This window comes from Pogona vitticeps, chromosome 4, assembly GCF_051106095.1.
Source record: "Pogona vitticeps strain Pit_001003342236 chromosome 4, PviZW2.1, whole genome shotgun sequence".
NCBI lineage: Eukaryota > Metazoa > Chordata > Lepidosauria > Squamata > Agamidae > Pogona > Pogona vitticeps.
Window position 1 is genome coordinate 214,353,802 of NC_135786.1, and position 18,570 is coordinate 214,372,371.

General features: G+C 39.9%; 1 long non-coding RNA gene across 1 annotated transcript in view; it reads left to right on the forward strand.

The window, feature by feature from the left end:
* LOC144589292 (uncharacterized) overlaps positions 1-18,570 on the forward strand; it is a 47,811-nt gene that overhangs the window by 16,289 nt on the left and 12,952 nt on the right. Inside the window, exon 2 of the long non-coding RNA XR_013545337.1 lies at positions 11,304-11,391. This is a non-coding gene — a long non-coding RNA (uncharacterized LOC144589292). The remainder of the gene's footprint in view (positions 1-11,303; positions 11,392-18,570) is intronic.

Consider the following 18,570-nt stretch of genomic DNA (forward strand, 5'->3'; position numbering starts at 1 on the left):
TTGTCAAATCAGGAGTTGGTGAGTGCTCCAACACTGGAGGCATTCAAGAAAAACTTGGCAGAAATGCTCTGATTGTATTCCTGCACTGAGCAGGGGGTTGGACTTGATGGCCTTGTAATCCCCTTCCAACTTCACTTTTCTATTGTTCTATGATTTCTATGATAACTTACTATGCAAGCAATGGGATTTCAGCCAATGAAGTGGGAATGAGATGGTGTGATCCCAAATATAGCATTTAATGTCTGCAGCCCTGTGTGGCACAGTATGTGTTCCCACTTCCACTAGATTTAGTGGAGACGAGTTACAAATGCTAACAGGTTCTCATCTGGTTAAAACATGGATGAGAAACCACCAAGGAATACCAGGTGCTATATTGAGAAGGGGCCATAGCTCAGTGGTAGAACACAGTCCTGGATTCAATTTCCAAAATTTCCAGGTAAGGATAAGAAATAATTTTGCCTGAAGCCCAGAGAATTGCTGCTATTTGGAGTTGCTAATGCTGGGAGGCATGGAGCAAAGGTCTCAATCAGTAGAAGGCAGTGCCTTGTACTTCTGTCCTAGCAATGCAACTCTACATGGCTAGATCCAGCTGCTGATGTCAAGTGTATGTGGAGCACCTTAGACACTATGTCTAAGTGTCTATATAGGTGTCCATATTGGTCCTCTCTTGTAAAGTTGTGAAGAATGAACATTACTTTTTTGTTGCTGAAGCCCACTGCTTCGTACCCTTCTGTACCCCTTTAAAACAAAACAAATATCTGGCCCACAAACATGTCTTGAGGAATTCTAGCATCCACAAAGAGCCTTGAAAATTCCCCAATGGGAGGGAACTGTAAGCGAGTTATTATTGTCATGGAGATGATACCATGTGGAGAAATACAAAGCTTTACACTCATTCTCAGGCTTCCTCTTTTCCCAGACTGATGCTCTGCTTGGTAGGAAACTCATGCCAAATGACAGCCACTTCCAGCTCCACAGAGACGCTCTGTGTTTCAGTAAACTGCAAATGGAAACATGAACACATTTGGAAAAACAAAGGCCTGTGCCTTTGCATGGCATATCACACTTCATGGCCAATTTCAGCCTCAGAGTTCTATTGTTCTGCTGGTGATTGGCACCAGTTCCTCTCAAAGCTGCCATGGGTGTGTTTACCAACACAGCTCTCTTCTTTAACATACACCATATGTAGGAATTGCAAAGATGATGAAGAAGGATCCCATTTGTTAACTGATTAGACCTTTTTGCTTTCCTGGCCTGCATATTCTTTCTCCCTGTGGAGTCAATACTGGATGCCAAACAGAGCCCGAGATGGATACATAAGGAAAGTTTCCCGCTAGCCATAAATTTGCCTTGTTCAAGCTGTGGAGAACTGCAGACAGCAGCATTTTCCCAGAGATTCATGTTTAACTAGCAGATCAGTTGGAAGAGAAAGATTTAACTTCTTGCCTGCCTCACCCCACCCCCCCAAAAGGAATCTTTTCTGTTTTGCCCACAGGTCTAGATCAAGTCAAATCTTGACTTTCAAAGCAGTGCAAAGGCATACTCATAAAAACCATGTTGGCTGTAATATTTTTGTGTGGAGCGGATACTGCTAGGTCTATGGACCACTAATGCAGTGGGGCTCCATACTAGCCCTGATCTTGCTGACTGTCCATAAGAGGATCCTAACCGTCCCCAAAATATATACAAGGGGAGCAGCTTTTCAAATGTTGCTGGGCTCCTGTCATTCCTGACCATTCGTCATATGGCTGGGTGGAGGGGGGGGCAGAAGTTTTAGTCCACCTGAATCTAGAAGGCCATATATTGCCAGAATTTGATGTAGATGTAAATGACTTTACTGAAAAGGTTAGACCTATAACGGCAGGATATACTGACAGGTCAATGGAAGCTCCCTGTTCTTATGCATTTGCCACTGAGTACAAGTGCTAGGAGGGAATTTCAACATCTTGCCCATCCAGCAACAATTGTAGTGAGCGGAATCCCAGTCTAGAAGAAACTTGAAAAAGAAATCCAGTGAAGGTTACAGTTATGTCTTTTGATTGTTCTACATGCTAGTCCAACAGTAAATCCAACAGTACCTTATTTCAATATCTGTAGTTGGCATCAGCGGTTCCTTATGGATTCAACTACCCTGGTATTTCCCACTGATTAGCCCTCCAGTAATATTGAGAAGAAAGGAGTCCTTATCCCAAATTCCAATGCAATGAGTAAAAGATTTTGTTTACCTAATTACATCTTCCTATGATAATGTAGTCACTTTCAGCTCTAGATTCATGCTGACTAGGCTCAGTGTTTGGAAACATTATTTTCTGGACTGCAGCTTCCAAAGTGACCTAACCAGCATGGCTACTCTCTGATCAGGCCGGGGGGGGGGGGGATTCTGGGAGCTGTGATCCAAAAAGGCATCCAAGCTGTGATTAGGACAGCAAATATCCAACTACCTGAGAAATGTCCTGGTTTGCAGGTCCTTCTATTGCATTATAGTAGCAGCATTTTAGGTGTCTGTATGAGTTGCCTTGATGCTGTACAACTGGACTGCATTGCATTCACAGAGTTTTGATGGCTTCAAAGGAATGAATCCAAATGCAGGCAAATTTTTGATGGGAACAAATTCAGAGAGATGAAAAGTAGCAAATGTTGTTGTTGTTTCAATTTATTTATCATCCCATAGTGGTAGAGCACTCTTTTGGCAGTTTACAATGTAATTATGCAAACAACACTTTGCTCTCTGGATACTCAGTTTACCAAGCTTGGAAGGATGGAAGGTTGAGTCAACCTTGAGCCACCTACCTGAACCTGTCAGGATGAAACTCAGGTTGTGAGCAGAGACTTGACTGCAGTACTGCAGTTTAACCACTAGTTAAATGCACTAGTATTACTTACATGAGTGTCCAGAAGCCACCAAGGCCTGAAATGTTTCAGCAATTCTGCTCGTATATGAGTTGCTAGACTTTTTCTGAGCTTGGGTAAGGAGCTATTTAGTATCTCCTTGCAGACCCAGTAGAAACCCCATTTGTTCCAGTCTGGGGATACTTGGCCTGCAAAACACCATGGTGTCAAACATGATGGTGGCCATTATACATTTAGAAAGTTTATAAATGCCTTTCATCCAGTTGTAGCAAAACATGATAGCTGTATTTTTTTCCAAAGCTTTCATGTGGGGGAGGTACATGAACCCATTGTTCAAAAATCAAAGCTTTGACCTACCCCATTCTAAATCTTCAAGGACTGCTTTGTGGTGGGAAGTATGCTTTTATTATAACAAAAAGTATGTTTCAATTCCATTGTGAAGAATTCAGGACTCATATTTGTGGTGCATGTTTTTAGCCATGTAGTGCCTTGGTGTGTGAATTAAGTTTTTCATTTTTATCAGCCAGAAGAAACAGTTTTAATCAAATCTCGAACGAACATTCATGAGAAGTGAATGATGGATTTACAACAAATATTCAGACTAGGAATTTTGGATCTGATTCAGGATGTAGGCTATATTCCGGATTGCACTTTAATGTACATCAGACTCTTAAAACAAACAGTCTTTGCTTGATTTTGGTGCAATGCAAAACAAAAATTACTTAGTACATGAAAGAGAGGCACTTTGGTGAAGTGTGTGCTCAAATAAAAGAGCTCCAGTTTTGAATAAATGTCATGTAGAGTACAGACACAATTATCTGAATGCTCTGCAGTAACTTAACTTTTATGAGCAGCTCATGATATTTCATGTTTAGCTTATATTCCAGAGTACCTCATTACCACAATAAAAGAATTCTACTTATAGCAGGACAATGGAGCCACAGGAAGTCCTGGGACAATATTTGAGTTGAGTGAGTGAATGAATGCGTGAATTAATGAATGAATGAGTGAATGAATGAAAAAGATGTTCCTGCAGACTTTCCTTAAATGTTCAAGACATAGATGGTGGTGACCAATCTACACAACAACCACTATCAGAATAGTAACATGACTAATGGAAAGCCTAGATTGAGAAAATTATTTCTTATGTACGTGCATCCCCTGGAATTGCAATGTCAATGATCCAGATATTGCTTCATTCAATTACTACTATGTTTGATGTGTTACATTCAAGGTATCTATCAGTCTGGATCTGGAAATTCCACAAGATCTTGAGTTCCTCATTTTCTGACACCTTCTCTACCTGATATTCCCATGGGTTTTTGGATGCTGGCAAGTTATATTCTCTGCCTAATGACCAGTGCACTAATTTTGCTACTCTATTGTGTCTAATTTTTGTAATCTGTTTGTGCAGTCTTTGGACATTTGCAGGTGAGGTGTGACACAGTTTCATCTTTTTCTTGGCAGAGTTGATGTTTGCTGTTAGCACTAATTCCTTGAATTGTAGCTTTCATCACATTGCCTCGGAGTGCTTGTTCTTGTGCAGCAAAAATTAAGCCTTCTGTTTCTTTCTTAATGCCCCCCAGTTTTAGCCATGCCCATGTTGAATTATGATCATGCTTTCCATCAATATTTCTCAGGTGTTGTCCATGCAGTGGTTTATTTTTCCAACTGTTTGATTTGTTTTCAGTTTTTTTTTACTATTATTCAGAAATACCAGACATGGTCAATCAAAATTATAAAAACATTGACTGGTATTATATAACAGATACAAGTTTTAACAAAAACTTAAGCATATGTTAAATATTAGTGCAGAATGTATGCTGTTCCTAATATTGCCCTTTTTTTGGTAGCTCTGATGGTGTTATTTCTGAGGTCTGCAACTGCGTGCAATACTGTGTGAAATTTCTTGATATTGTTCCCAAATATCAAGATGATGATGATGATTTAGACTTATATACTGCCTCATAATGCTAGAACAGTCTCTGGGGGGTTTACAACATTATGCATAATTAACACATGCCCCCCCCCCCAGCAACCTGGGTACTAATTTTAGAAGGATTGGCTTGAATTGGCTACCTGAATCTATTGAGAACTCAAGTTAGCCTTGACTGCAGTATGGTAGTTTAATCACGGAGCCACAGGGCAGTGGTGTAGCTACATGATCAGAATTTCAGCCATTCGACAGTGCTATGAGTTCTGCAAATATGCATGGGATTGCCACATGAGGACAGGCTTAAACTAGGGTATAGGCAAAATTGTTTGTGCTCTGTGGTTTAAAATGAAGAAAAACAAAATTGAACAAAACCAAAATGACATTCTTCAACCACAGTTCTTTAAGTGGTAAAAGTATGCCAGTTAAGCATGTGTACTGTGTATTTTCTTATTTGAGGCCAGATGATCACAAAGCGGAAGTTCACTGCTGTATTTTAGTACCATACTATGCTGTGGTCTATGTGGCCCAAGATGGTTGGAAACATTTTTCTGACCTAAGCCAAAACAGAAAATGGTGCCTTTCAATTTGAAGTCAAGGTATGTCATGCCCATAGCTAAATAAGTTGTTCTGGTAAATGAGGCAAGAAATGCCATAAGCGCTACTCCCTGGCAGCAAAAATATAATAATAAAGAAGTGAAATAGCTAACAATTGGCTTTCCTTGCATTTCCATAATGAAATTTTAATTCATTTTCATTCCTTATTTATTTGAATTATATGTTTTATCGTTATTTTAGCGTTGTACACCAGCTAGAGTGACCATCAGTCAGATGGGTGGTTTAAAAATCCAAAAATAAAGATTAATAAACAACACCCAAAAGCAGTTTGCCCCCAGTTTGTTTTCTTCCTTTTCAATGCCTCATTCCAGAAAGAATGCAGAATCAATTTTTTTGTGAGGGAGGGGTCAGAAAGAGAGTGATGCTACTTGAAATCCCATTCCCCCATTCACTTTAGGTCTTATGTCTAGGAGTAACTTGAGTTATGAGGTGTACATCTTACGAGTCTGCAGGGATGTAGAGTTAAGAAAGCATTTTAATGCCTTCAACTTTCCTTACTACTAAGATATTCGCTGACAACCTAGGCAGGATGAGGAACTCAACAGTTCTCTCTGTGGGAGTATTTCAGGTTTATATCATGTTTGTGTTACACTCACTCTTGCAGCCGTAACAGTTGGGTTGGACCCAGATTTCAGCATGTGCAACCAGATTTTAGAGTCAGAGAAGACCCCTATCTGAAACCTCAGAAATTTGCTCTTGTTACTACAGACAATAGTTAAGGTCAAATTAAACATTAAGAAAAAATTATTTCCTGCAATTAACCCGTTTTCTTGTCTATGATGGAATTGTTTCAGAGTGATATCTCTCAGCAATCAGATTTGCACATTCAGCCCATGTTTTCAGTCCAACGACCAATCACCAAACAGAGCACAATGCAGTGGTGTCTCAACTTACGAACATCTCGACTTATGACCATTTCAAGTTATGGCCATTTCGAGTTGCTTCGACTTGCGGTCGGAGCTTTGCGTTACAACCAAAAAAAGGCAGGGAAAAAAGGTGGGGAATTCAAATTGCTAACTGTTGGTAGGCAAAGAGGCTGCTTCTTTGTAGTTCTTTCACCCCAACGGTTAGAGTGAGTGCGATTGGAGGAGGATTTGGACTGCCTAGTAAGGTAAGGTGCTGCTTTCTGCTTTTAAAAAACGTGCTCTGGGTGGGTTTTGCAGCGTGGTTTTGGGCTGGGTGGTGGGGTTATGTTTCTGTGCTGTGACAAGTCTTGGAGGGTTTGTTTTTTGGCGGGTTTCCCTATTTCCAATGAGACTTGGGGGGTTTGATTGCTTTTTGGATTTTTCCCCCCATTTCCAATGGGTCTTGGGGTGGTTGCTTGCTTTTGGGGTTTTTTTCCATTTCTGATAGGTCTTGCGGGGCTTGGTTGCTTTTTGCTTTGCTTTTTTGCATTTCTGATGGGTCTTGCATACTTCACTTGCTTTTGCTTTGCTTTTTTGCATTTCCGATGGGTCTTGCATTCTTTGCTTGCTTTTTCCTCTCCTTCGGCCGGAACAGATTAATCATGTTACTGATGGGTCTTGCAGTGATTTTTGCGTTGTGTGAGATTTTTTTCTTCAGCCAGAAGGATTAATTGCATTTCAGTGCATTCCTATGGGAAATGGTGCTTCGACTTATGACCATTTTGAGTTACGACCGGAGTTTCGGAACCAATTAAGTTTGTAAGTCGAGGCATGACTGTAACTGCAAGAATCATAGAAATCATAGTATGTAGATGCTATGGCAAACATATGTTTTCTACCACTTGATGGAGCACCCCTTCCAAAAGTACACTAAGGATGTTGTCTAATTTGCCCCTTTATAATACCTTTAGCTGTTGTAGCATTTTAACTCCCATCAGTTATATCCAATTTAAGTAATGATGCAGGATAAAGGGAATTGGAGGGTCACATGTTGCTCTCTGCTGATACAGCTCTGTCATATATTGGGGCTATAGTAAAAGCTATCAGAGTTTCAAAAATGGACTTCAGAGAGAGGAGGATGGCTTGAGTCAGGGTTCTCTTGGCACTATCACCTCCAGTATAAGACTCCCCAGCCTTCCTCACTTCCTGGCTTGCTTTATCTGTGGGATTTGAAAAACCAAATGAAAACAGATTTATTTTGTTAAACTTTTAAAGGATTTTTAATGATTTCTCTAGCTTTTAAGTTGTTACATATTGATGTTCTATTGAAACATTGTTATTAAGCTATATCTTTGCTACCTTAAACATTTTGGAAGGCAGGGTTAAAAAAAAGCCATACAAATAAATGCATATTTTGATAAAATAAAGAACACTACCTTAACAGTTTAAAATTACGATGCATTTTCTGCTATGATTTAATTGTCCTATTACCTAGCAACTATTTGGCCCATGCTTCATGCACCAGTAGTAATACAGAGCGTATACAGAAAGAAAGCATGGAAGCTAGAAATATTTTTTCACTGAATTTCTTGATGAAGAAAAATCTCCTTAATAGAGAATTTTCCATTGTTTCCATTTTACAAAACGTAATTTTTTTTTCTTACCTAAATCAACTTGACAGTGTCCCTTTAAGCTTTTCATTATGTGGATTCTTTCAGTTATTGTTCACTTGTCTGCTTTTCATTTATATACATTTTCTTTTAGTGCAACAATGGGCTGGTTTACTTTTAATATTGTTGTAGCACGCAAGCAATAAAAGAATGACATCTCTTTGAAACCTACACATCTTTTGCTCCACATAAAATACAGTGTGGGAATTTCAACAAAGTAGCAGGAAGAGTTTTACTGATGGATGCAGGGTTTTTCCCCTTTTTCTTTTTTCTAAATAAAGCATGAAGTGCTTAAGACATAGAGCTTACATTGGATCCAGATGAAATTATAATTAAGGTAAATTTACCCATTCCGGTAGCTTCATTCTAAGTACAGTATGACTAAGTCTAGATCCAACCAGTTGCTTTGGCCACAAGGCCTTTGGAGTTGTCTCTCCTTTCCGTTTGCAGAAGAACTCAGATCTCAAGGCCATCTAAATGAGTCTCTGCTCTAGCCAGGGGGCTCAGGGGGTCTGGTTCCTTATCAGTAGAGACAAATAAATGACCTTCTACACACCCTCAAGTTTCTGTCATCCTTCTGAGATGAGGTGGTTTTGGACTTGGGCAGGTGGTGGACCATCCATCTAATCCCCCTTCTTCTTCAGGCAGCAGGGGTGAGGGTATGAGGTATAGATCGTACATGAGAGGAGGCTGGGTTAAAAAATTTGGTTTTATCTCAGCTGACTCCATCTTTATTTTGCCAGGCCCAATGGTCACAGGGTGCCACTGCCTCAGAGCTTAGTTGCTATCTTCATAGTAGCTAAGATGAATTTTCTCAGCTGCAGTATATTATTACAGTATTTTTTAATTCATTTTCAATAAGTGTGAGGGTTGGGGTATAGGGGATAAGGAGGGAATGGATAGGGGTGGGCTAAGGATAAAATTCCAGAGGGTGAAAGAGTATTCTTGCATCCGCTTACTTAGTTGTATTAAAAGGGAAATCACATATATAAGCCATCTAATAATTTTCAAGACTATCTTTAGAGCTCTCCCCATTCCTTTGGACCTTCTCATACTTCTTTTATCTATACTTTCCAGTCCATATTTTGTATCCAATTATAAAATTGTTCCCATTTTAAAGTCATTTTTGAGATTATCTCTCATTTAATGTTTCTGTTAGTACATCCATCTCCGCCACTTCCAGTATTTTTTCTGTCACTTCCTCCAGAGACAGTACCTCTTCTTTCTTCCAATATTTTCCACATAGTATCCTCAGTGCCATAATTACATGTATTATCAAATATCTCATTTCTTTATCTACAATTTCAGTCATAACATACAGTAAAAACAATTCCGGTTTAAAAGGTATCACATAAGATAATTTTTTGCAACATTTCATGTATTGATCTCCAATGCCTTTTTCCTTCCCTAAATGTCAGCTGCAGTATATTATAATGAGCTCTCCTGATCCTTCTTTTAATTCAAATTGCTTCAAGCTGTCTTCACACTGAAAGGTGAATTAAGGCCCATTAGCCTTACAAAACAGCGGTTTCCTCCTAATGGAGATGCTTGAATCGAATTGTTGATATGGCACAATACAGCTGCCTGAAGTATTCTTCTTGAGGGCGGCATGCCCAGGAACACTTAGAGTGTCCAGGTTTCATTTCAAGGTGCTGGCTGAAGTCTCAGGGAATGGCTATATAGTACTTCCCTGGGGTCAAGACGGGAAAGCAAATCTGACAGGAGAAAATTTGATTTTTCTGAGTGAGGTGGCGTTATAACTGCCTTTTAATAGGTGCCACCAGACTCACTGGCTCACTATTAAGGCATTCTTACATGTGTTGTACTTGCTCAGTGTCACATGCACACATACACTCACACCAAAAAAAAAAAAATCCAACAACCAGACCAAACCAAAATAAACAAACAGTGAAACAAACAGCCTGGCCTCTAATATCAGCCCTGATTCTCAGAGAAGAGGATGTTGCTGACATGGCAACTCTTATTTTGAGCATCTGTAGTTTGGATGTTTGCACTGTATCACTTGATACAAATGGGGAGAAGTGGGAAGGATAATCGTTTGTGATTATTATGCAGTGCACGTGATGCTACTACGGCCATTACTGCATCTGATCACTGCAAAAGGGACTTGGCATTCATGATGGGTGGATGGATTCCATCATTCAATATTGCTGGCTTGAATTTTGAAGTCCAATGAAAGTTCTCTGTTATTAAGAGATTTTGAAGTACTGTATATTCTATTTTTGTACCTATGTATCATAAAAATGCATCTTATGGTAAGAGAAAGAGGCTACCCAAGAATTCTACTCTTCACATACAGACCTGTTAAAACAAGTGACTAGCAAATTAAAAGCTGTGTGAATTACAATTAACTGTCAAAGTGGCACTATTTCAGATCAAACCTTTGCTCCATCTAGCTCAGTCATTGACCGATTGCCTAATTCACGCATGGGAATCCTACAGTTTACTAATCCAGTGATATTTATTTGCACTCTGGGATGTTGGCTTAAAATGAGGCATAGCTCCACCCTCACTGTTTTGCTCTCCACAACCCAAATGAAATTTCACAACACTGGAAATGGATTTTCATTCTGTTCTGAGTCTATTTTTACAGCTGGTGCACCCTCCGGTGGGTCACAAGATATTTGTATCCCACCCATCTATTGCCCAAGCACTACTATGGGTGGCTAACAGCAATTGAAGACACAACTACCTACCCCAGCCCACAAAGAGAGAAATAATGAGATCCAGACCAAAGCAGTAATAACCCAAAATGTAAAATAAACTTAGAGGCAATGACAACTCAAGAGCAATATCCAATTCATGGATCCACAAGGATATCAAAGGGGTAAGAGGTTTCTGAAGGCCTTTTCACACAATACCGCTTTTACTTGTTTCCTAAAGGTCAAAGAGAAAGAACCCTGGCATATGCCGTATCTGCGAGTAACACATTCCATCACATTGTGGCCATCACATTGTGACCTGGTTCCTGGTGATACTTTTCCAGGCCTTTCTAGGGATGGCCACCGGTAACTATGAAACCTGGCTGACCTGGGTGGTCCAGGGGGAAATCTTAGGGAGAGACTCTCCATCAAGTAACAAGGAGTAACAAGGTCCCAGGCCATTAAGGCCCTGTAGGTTAATGGCCACACAAGCTTACACACACACACACACACACACACACACACACACACACACACACACACACACACACACACACACACACACACACACACACACAAAAAGAGGTAATTCAGAAAATGTTTTCCATACATTTGTTAGGAAAAAAAATGGACATTATGGATTGAGATCATACTAGGAAAATTTATCTATTGTACATATCTGCTGTAACAATTTATAAATCTGAGTATATCTTTGACTTTGCAGTTGTGTATGCCATTCCACAGTAGATGGGAAAGAAAAAAAAGTTTCTCTGACTTTGTGTAGCTGATGGAAACCACATTGATGGTAGTAGGTAAGTTATGATTCTGAAATGCATACCATTTTACTTGCTTGAAGATTATAGTCAGCTGCCATTTTCTTGTTATGTTTAAGTGTGTGTGTGTAATATTTCTATGTTGATTTTATTTCAAGACCAGTGTGATTGCATGTTCGCTGCACAGCTTTCTTTGATTGGAGGGGCTTGTGTCTGCATTATATCACTGACAGCTATAGCGTTTACTGCACAATGGTATGGAGGGGTCATGATTACCCAGAGAGAAACATAAATGTGTATGCACTTACGGGCTTATTTGACTTGGAAGCACACTGTTAGGTATGGCTGCCCTGTGCATTATAATCGGTATAAGAGAAGCTGCTGGAGGAGTGCAAGCAATTTAAAATATTTAAAGAGAAACATGCATGAGCAGGCAATCTAGTGTACTTGCATTCAACAGCCTGGCTGTTCCACATTACATCTCTATAAGCAGTAACCATCTCTTACAAGATTTCCTGGGGCCCATTGATTCAAAAAGGGCAGTTGGTTTCATGTGAGGCAGGACCAGTGATAGTGAAACCACTGATCTTTGTGCTTTCTGCTTTAATTTACATTTATTAACACGTAATCCGAATAACCTCTCTCAACTGGATTGGCTTCCTTCTGCTCCACCACCCTTTATTCCATTTATGTGTGCAACCCACTCTTTCTTGCATTGGTAATCTGATAGGGTTGTTGAGGGGGGAAATAGCAGTTTTGCTGTTATAACGGCTTAAAAACCTTCCAGTGATAGAAACTCCTATTTCTTGAATCTGAGATAGCGCTCATTATCTAAATTATTCAGGGACAAAGGTATATACAAATCTTTTGAACAGGAAACAGAAGAACACACACACACACACACACACACACACACACACAGAGAGAGAGAGAGAGAGAGAGAGAGAGAGAGAGAACTGAACAGTCAGAATTATGCAGTTTCTGCTTTCATCTCTGTGTTGGGAAGTAAAATAATGAAATAAATAGCACTTCTATAGCTCATTCAATAATTGTTTTGGAATAATTTTAGAATGGCCCTTAGAGATCACCTAATCCAGGGGATGGAAATCTTCAGGTGGCAGGATGCCCTTTGTGATCTGCTGGAGGGACGTTTGGATCTGCCACTTATGGGCAGAAGCAAGAGATACACACTTAATTCAAAAGAACAACATAACAGATACTGAGCACAAAAATTTGAGGACTGATCCAGATGTCTCATGTGCAGCCTAGGCATGTGGTAGAGGGAAGTCATTTTGCTATTCTTTTTAAAAATGGTGAGAGATAGAACTCCTTCCCAATCTACTATAAATCTTTCAGGGATCTCACAATATCTTTTGTTTAACTGTGCAGCAGGCCAACTTACTGCAAAAGATCATATGCAACTGCAACCTCTGTAATAGATGATCTTCCAGCTTCTGCTTAAACACCTCCAGTGGGGGAGAGTTTACCACCCCCCAAGGTAGTCCATGACACTGTCAAACAGCCTAACAAATGTTTACTGAAATCTGCTTCTCAAGCATTTCCACCCAGTCATTCTAGTCTTGTGTGTCCTCTGGAGCAAAAGACAAGCTGTCTGCTCTACCTTCTGTATGACAGCCCTTCAAAAAGCAGTCTTGGGTTATTTGCATCAATTAAGGTATCAAATAGTATAGTTGCTTCTGCTTCTCCTTATGATCTGTACTGTACTTGAGCCAATAGTGTTTTATTTCCTGGTGGATTTTTTTTTTACTACAAAAAGATTTTTGGTATAAATATATGTGCAAGGATCAACCACACTGAACTTCAAGTGACCCTGTTTAGAACAAACAAGACCAATCTACTTTCCCTTTAAAAGAAAAAGACACTTCCCTTTTCTCAAGATTGTTAAGACACTGGCTGGCTGTCCCTTTGCTGAAGCAACTTAACAATCCTGAAAAACAGAAACTTTCCTTTCTGCTTACCTGTAGAAGGGAAGGGGGATGAAGGTTTCTACCTCTTTTTAGTGATTGCTAACTTGCATAGTGCATTAGTGATGTCTCAAAAGGACTTTTTAAAAAAGCCCTTTCAAAGCATAGCTGATATGTTAGCAAGAGAAATGTCATATGTTCAAGCTGGAGTCAGAGAAGAAGGTGGCACTAGAGATCATATTGCAAACATACACTGACTGCTAGAACATGCCAAGGAATTTTGGAGGAAAACCAGTCTATGCCCTACAACAAAGCCTTTAACTCTGTGGATCATGAAAAACTATGTCTCATTCTAAAAGAAATGAATATACTACAACATTTTGTTGTCTTGACGCATAATCTATATTATGGACAAAAGCCCTCAGTAGGTCCTAAACAAGCTCATGTAGCTAGAGGTGGCCCTTCTGTGAAGCATCTGGGTGGTCAGCATACAAAAGAGAAGGTTGCACTGGATGGGTTTCTGATTTAACCCAGCAGGATTCCCCTTTAAATTTAAAAATTAGAAGCAACCACTGAATAATAATTAATAATTTCCAAGCTCTCTATGTAAGCCCCTTCTAGTTTCAGTGGGGATGATAAAACACATGTCAGCACACAGCCCTAGACTCCTGAACTGTTTCCGGTTTATGCCTTCTTTTGAAAGTCACTCAGTCCTGTTTTGTATGGTTAGTTAATTCCCTTTGAAATGAAAGCATTCTGCAGCAGTGATTATATTTTCCATCATGTCTACAGAAGGGACTGGAAGTTTTTTACTTCTATCAGTATCCTGTCAATGCAATCCTGGTAATGAAGAGCTGGTTAATACACTTAACTAAAATTCATAGAAAAAGAATTATATTAAAAAGTCTACTAAGCACAACATACAGTCTAAAATATTTTATCCCAGTGTAATAGCATCCCTTAAAATCTGCCTAGAAAAATTAGTCTTACGTACTTACCTGTGAATGTCCAAAATCCTCTTGCGAGGTTATGCTGGAGAAAGGGGAAAAATATAACTCACTTCAGCAAATTGTAGCTAGTTAAGAAGCCCCACCACCACCACCACCACTTTGATGCCTTGCTGCATGAGTTGCACAATGAGGAATCCTGGCAGGGATTCATTAATTAGTGGCAATGTCCTGTCACAAGTCACCACATTTCCCTTTTGCTAGTGTAACTGCACAACAAGATTTTGCCCAGTGAGTCCCAGTTTCCAGAAAACACTAACACTCAGGTTTTGTAGGATAAATAATGCTTCCCTTTAGGCTAATATTAAATCATCATTATCATACTGTGCCACCACGTAGGTTCTGACTTATAGTGACCCTCGTCAGGGTTTTCCAGGTAGGGAATATTCAGAAGTGGTTTCCCGTTCCCTTCTTTGGAGTGCCCTGAGACTGTGCAGCTTGCCAAGGGCTACACAGGCTGGCTTTATTCGTGGAAATCACACTGGGGAATTGAAATCACATCCTCTGGCTCCATAGCTAAATACCTAAACCAATAAATATAAATAAACATCTACGAAGACAGACAGCTAAAATAACTGTTTCAAAAAAATTATTAGAATGCTTTATGTTCTGGCTAGGCAAAATGACTGCATCTCTTAACACAACCTGGCATGTTTTTTTAAAATCATTCTTACTCTGTATTCTAAGTGCTTTGCCCAGCCCACCAGAGAAATAACCTTTAAGTCAAGGATAGAGAAGAGAATAGCAAAAGCAGAGCAAGGGGAAAAGATCAAACAGACTTCTTCAGAAAACGTGAAGGTCAGGATGAATATTTAGCGGATGTTAGTCTCAGCAGATGAAAAGCTTGTACTGTTCTGCAAGCATTCTATGAAATAGGTGGGCAGTAGTAATATTATAAACTATGGGAGAATGGGATTTGTGCTCCTACAAATCCCATCAACCTCTCATGACTAAGGGAGAGGCAGATGATGGGAGCTGTGGTCCAAAAACATGTGTGGGCTGTAGCTTCCTCACTTCCCTCAGAGCCTTTGGACAGCTCCTGCCCAACCTGGACTAAACCTGGGAGTGTATTCACTGGCTCCATGAAACTGGACTCAGCAGCCTCCATTGCCTCTGCTCTAAGAGAAAAAATGTACTGCTTATATACCTCCCCGTAGTGCTTAATGCAGTCTCTGGGCAGTTTACAGTTTAATTATGCAGTCTACGCATTGCCCTCCCCACAACAAGTTGGGTACTCAATTTACCGAATTCAAAAGGGTGGAAGGTTGGATCAACCTTGAGCTGGCTACCTGAACCCATCAGGATCAAACTCAGATCATGAGCAGAATCTTGAGTATAATCCTGCTGTTTCACTACTTAACCACAAGGCTCCTCAATTTGGAAAGTATACATATATGCATTCTCTAGAACTCTGGAATATAATAATTGCATTCAAAAATGAAATCATGACATGTTTCGGCTTGGCCTTTTCAGCCTTCTTCCAGGGTTGTATCACATAAAATACAACAGAAAATAAAACACCAATATTTTTTTCTAGCGACAACATTTTAAACATTTCATATAGTTAAAGGAGCCTCGTGTCGTAGTGCTTAAACTGCTGGACTGCAGCCAAAACTGTGCTCATGACTCTGGGTTCAGTCCTAGGTAACCAGCTCAAGCTTGACTCCGCCTTCTGTCCTTCTGAGGTCAGTAAAATGAGTACCCAGCTTGCTGGGGAGGGGGCAATGTGTAGCCTGCATAATTAACTTGTAACCCACCCAATGAGTACTTGAAGTGCTATGGAATGGTATATAAGCAGCACATTTTTAAAAATTATCATATTATACAGTCTTTTGTCAAATTAATATATTTGCATATATAATAGTTTAGACAATTTCATTAGCAAATGGAATGCATCCTCTGACATTTATTTATTTATTTATTTATTTATTTATTTATTTATTTATTTATTTTATTTTATTTTATTTTATTTTATTTTATTTTATTTTATTTTATTTATATCCCGCCTATCTGGTCGGTTAAGACCACACAATTCAAGCGCAGAATCAGTGAGTAGTAAATAGAGCAAAAGCCAAATCAGCTAACCCAGTGATGTAGGATTGGACTATCTATCCATTGGATGAGATGTGATATCCATGTGGTGCTCTAGAAATGATTCATTCCCCAACATCCCAGACCCTTGACTTCAATGGCCTGGACTGATGGAATATGTATATATATATCTGTATCTATAATACTGGAGGCTTGTAGGCATCCTTCAGTCTTGAGAGACTATGGTAAGGCTATGGGTTCTCTATTCCTGCATTAGGCTTTCAACAGGCTTTTGTACATCATACATGAAGTGAAGGCAAATGAGAATAATATTATGACAAGTTAGAATATAGGATGTCATAACTATACCATACAAGGGAGGAAAAGAATGCAACAGAAAGCCATCATTGTTTGGGGAGGGGAGGGAGAAGCATCATTATGACTGAAATCCTGATGCTTAGCATAGTAATTTGCATTGGAGTAGACCCAAGGAATCTGTGGGAATTTGGTGCGTCAACTCCTTCATAAGTTCAATTGATTCCAATGGATCTACTCTGAGCAAGAATATTTTTCAGCCCATATGTAATAAATGGAGTTACACATTATAAAAGCTCACACCAATTGTGATCTTTGCACCTCGTGCAGCACTCCCAGCCATGTGTGGTAGCTTGGGCTGGAGACCACAATAATGGGCATTAGAATGTGTTCTAACAGTTATAGAAGAGGGAACTGAGCAACGTTCGCTCTAATTTTCTGCCAGCCCCCGCCCTGCACATGCAGGGTTCTGGGTGCGACCAGAGCCAAATGGACTGCCACACAGACTGCAGCTGCATAGCCCCAATACAGCGTTGTGCAGCCACATGGGTGTGCAGCTTGAAAGAAACATTGAAATTAAGATTTTATGCTGCTGGGACAAATTTTCAGCCACACGAATTTACCGAGAGCAGCAGGACCATTAATTTTTGAAGTGGCAAGTGGCGCCACAAAAGGTGCATGCAGAAGCATATCTGGTCCAGGGGACATATATTTCTCATCCTGAACTACAACATATATTGCAAACATAGACTGCTCAGAGACACAGAGGGGTACCTTGAGATCAAGTCGAAAACACTAGATTTCAGAAATGGCTGCAGCATTTAATGAGATGTAAGAAATGTGTGGTTTTAATTATGTAAGTTAATAGCCGGAAGACCACAGAAGACATTTTTACTAAGGGTTTCGTGCACGCGCATGTGTTTGGAAACTTAATTAGCATGTCCCTCTCTTTTTATCACATCATCTGGAGGGCTAAAACCTTAGGGCAGGAGGCCTAATGGTGCTGTTTGTTCTGGAAGGGTTCTGGTTTTTCTGGAAACGTAACAATGCAAATACTTAGTGTAATGGCCATGAATAAAACATTTTCTAAATACGTGCAAAGTGAGATGCAGCTGTTTGCTAGCAGAAGTTAAATTCTTGGACAGATGTGACCAGGCAGGCTGGCTCTCAGGGATGCAAAAAGAAGTAATACATTGAGCCCAGCTTTAGCCATCCTTAGAACAAACCTGCTGCAATCGAAACACAAATATTCACAAACTGAGCAATACAATTACAGAAGGCCTGGGTGAAGCTGAGCCAGGTGTGGACAATTTCTAAGAGCAATGGCCCCTGTACCTCAGAAGGCTACACTCCCCCCACCAACACGAAGGGGTGGAGGGTAGAAATCCAGTGTAAAAATGGTCAATTTCACTACTAGAAGTTTCCAGGAGGCACAGTAGACCAGCTGGGAGGTATCTGGTAACCAGGGGGCCTACTTTAGGACTCAAACAGGCTAATGTAAGTGACTGCTCACTTTCTCTTTTTAAAAAGAAGCTATACAGTATGATCCAAAATACAATTAAAATGGCTAATTACATACCTAAGAAGATTCTAGGGCTGGAATTGACTATTAATAAACTTTTTAAAAGATAAAGTGGAAGTCACTCATTCTAGCCAGGAAGGGCGGCTGAGGGGCGTGACGCCGAGGGAGGCCCAGAGAGAAAGAATGAAAAAACGGGCCTTCTCAGCAGTGGCCCCTCGCCTCTGGAATAGTCTGCCCCCAGAGATCTGTCTGGCTCCCTTGCTGGGTGTTTTTAAGAGCAAACGTAAAACCTGGCTTATTAGGCAGGCTTTCCCTCCTGTCATCACTTGAATATTCCCCCCCCCATCTTGAACTATATTATTATTGTTGTTTTATTTTATTATATTATATAGTTTTTATTTTATTTTTTATTGTTAGC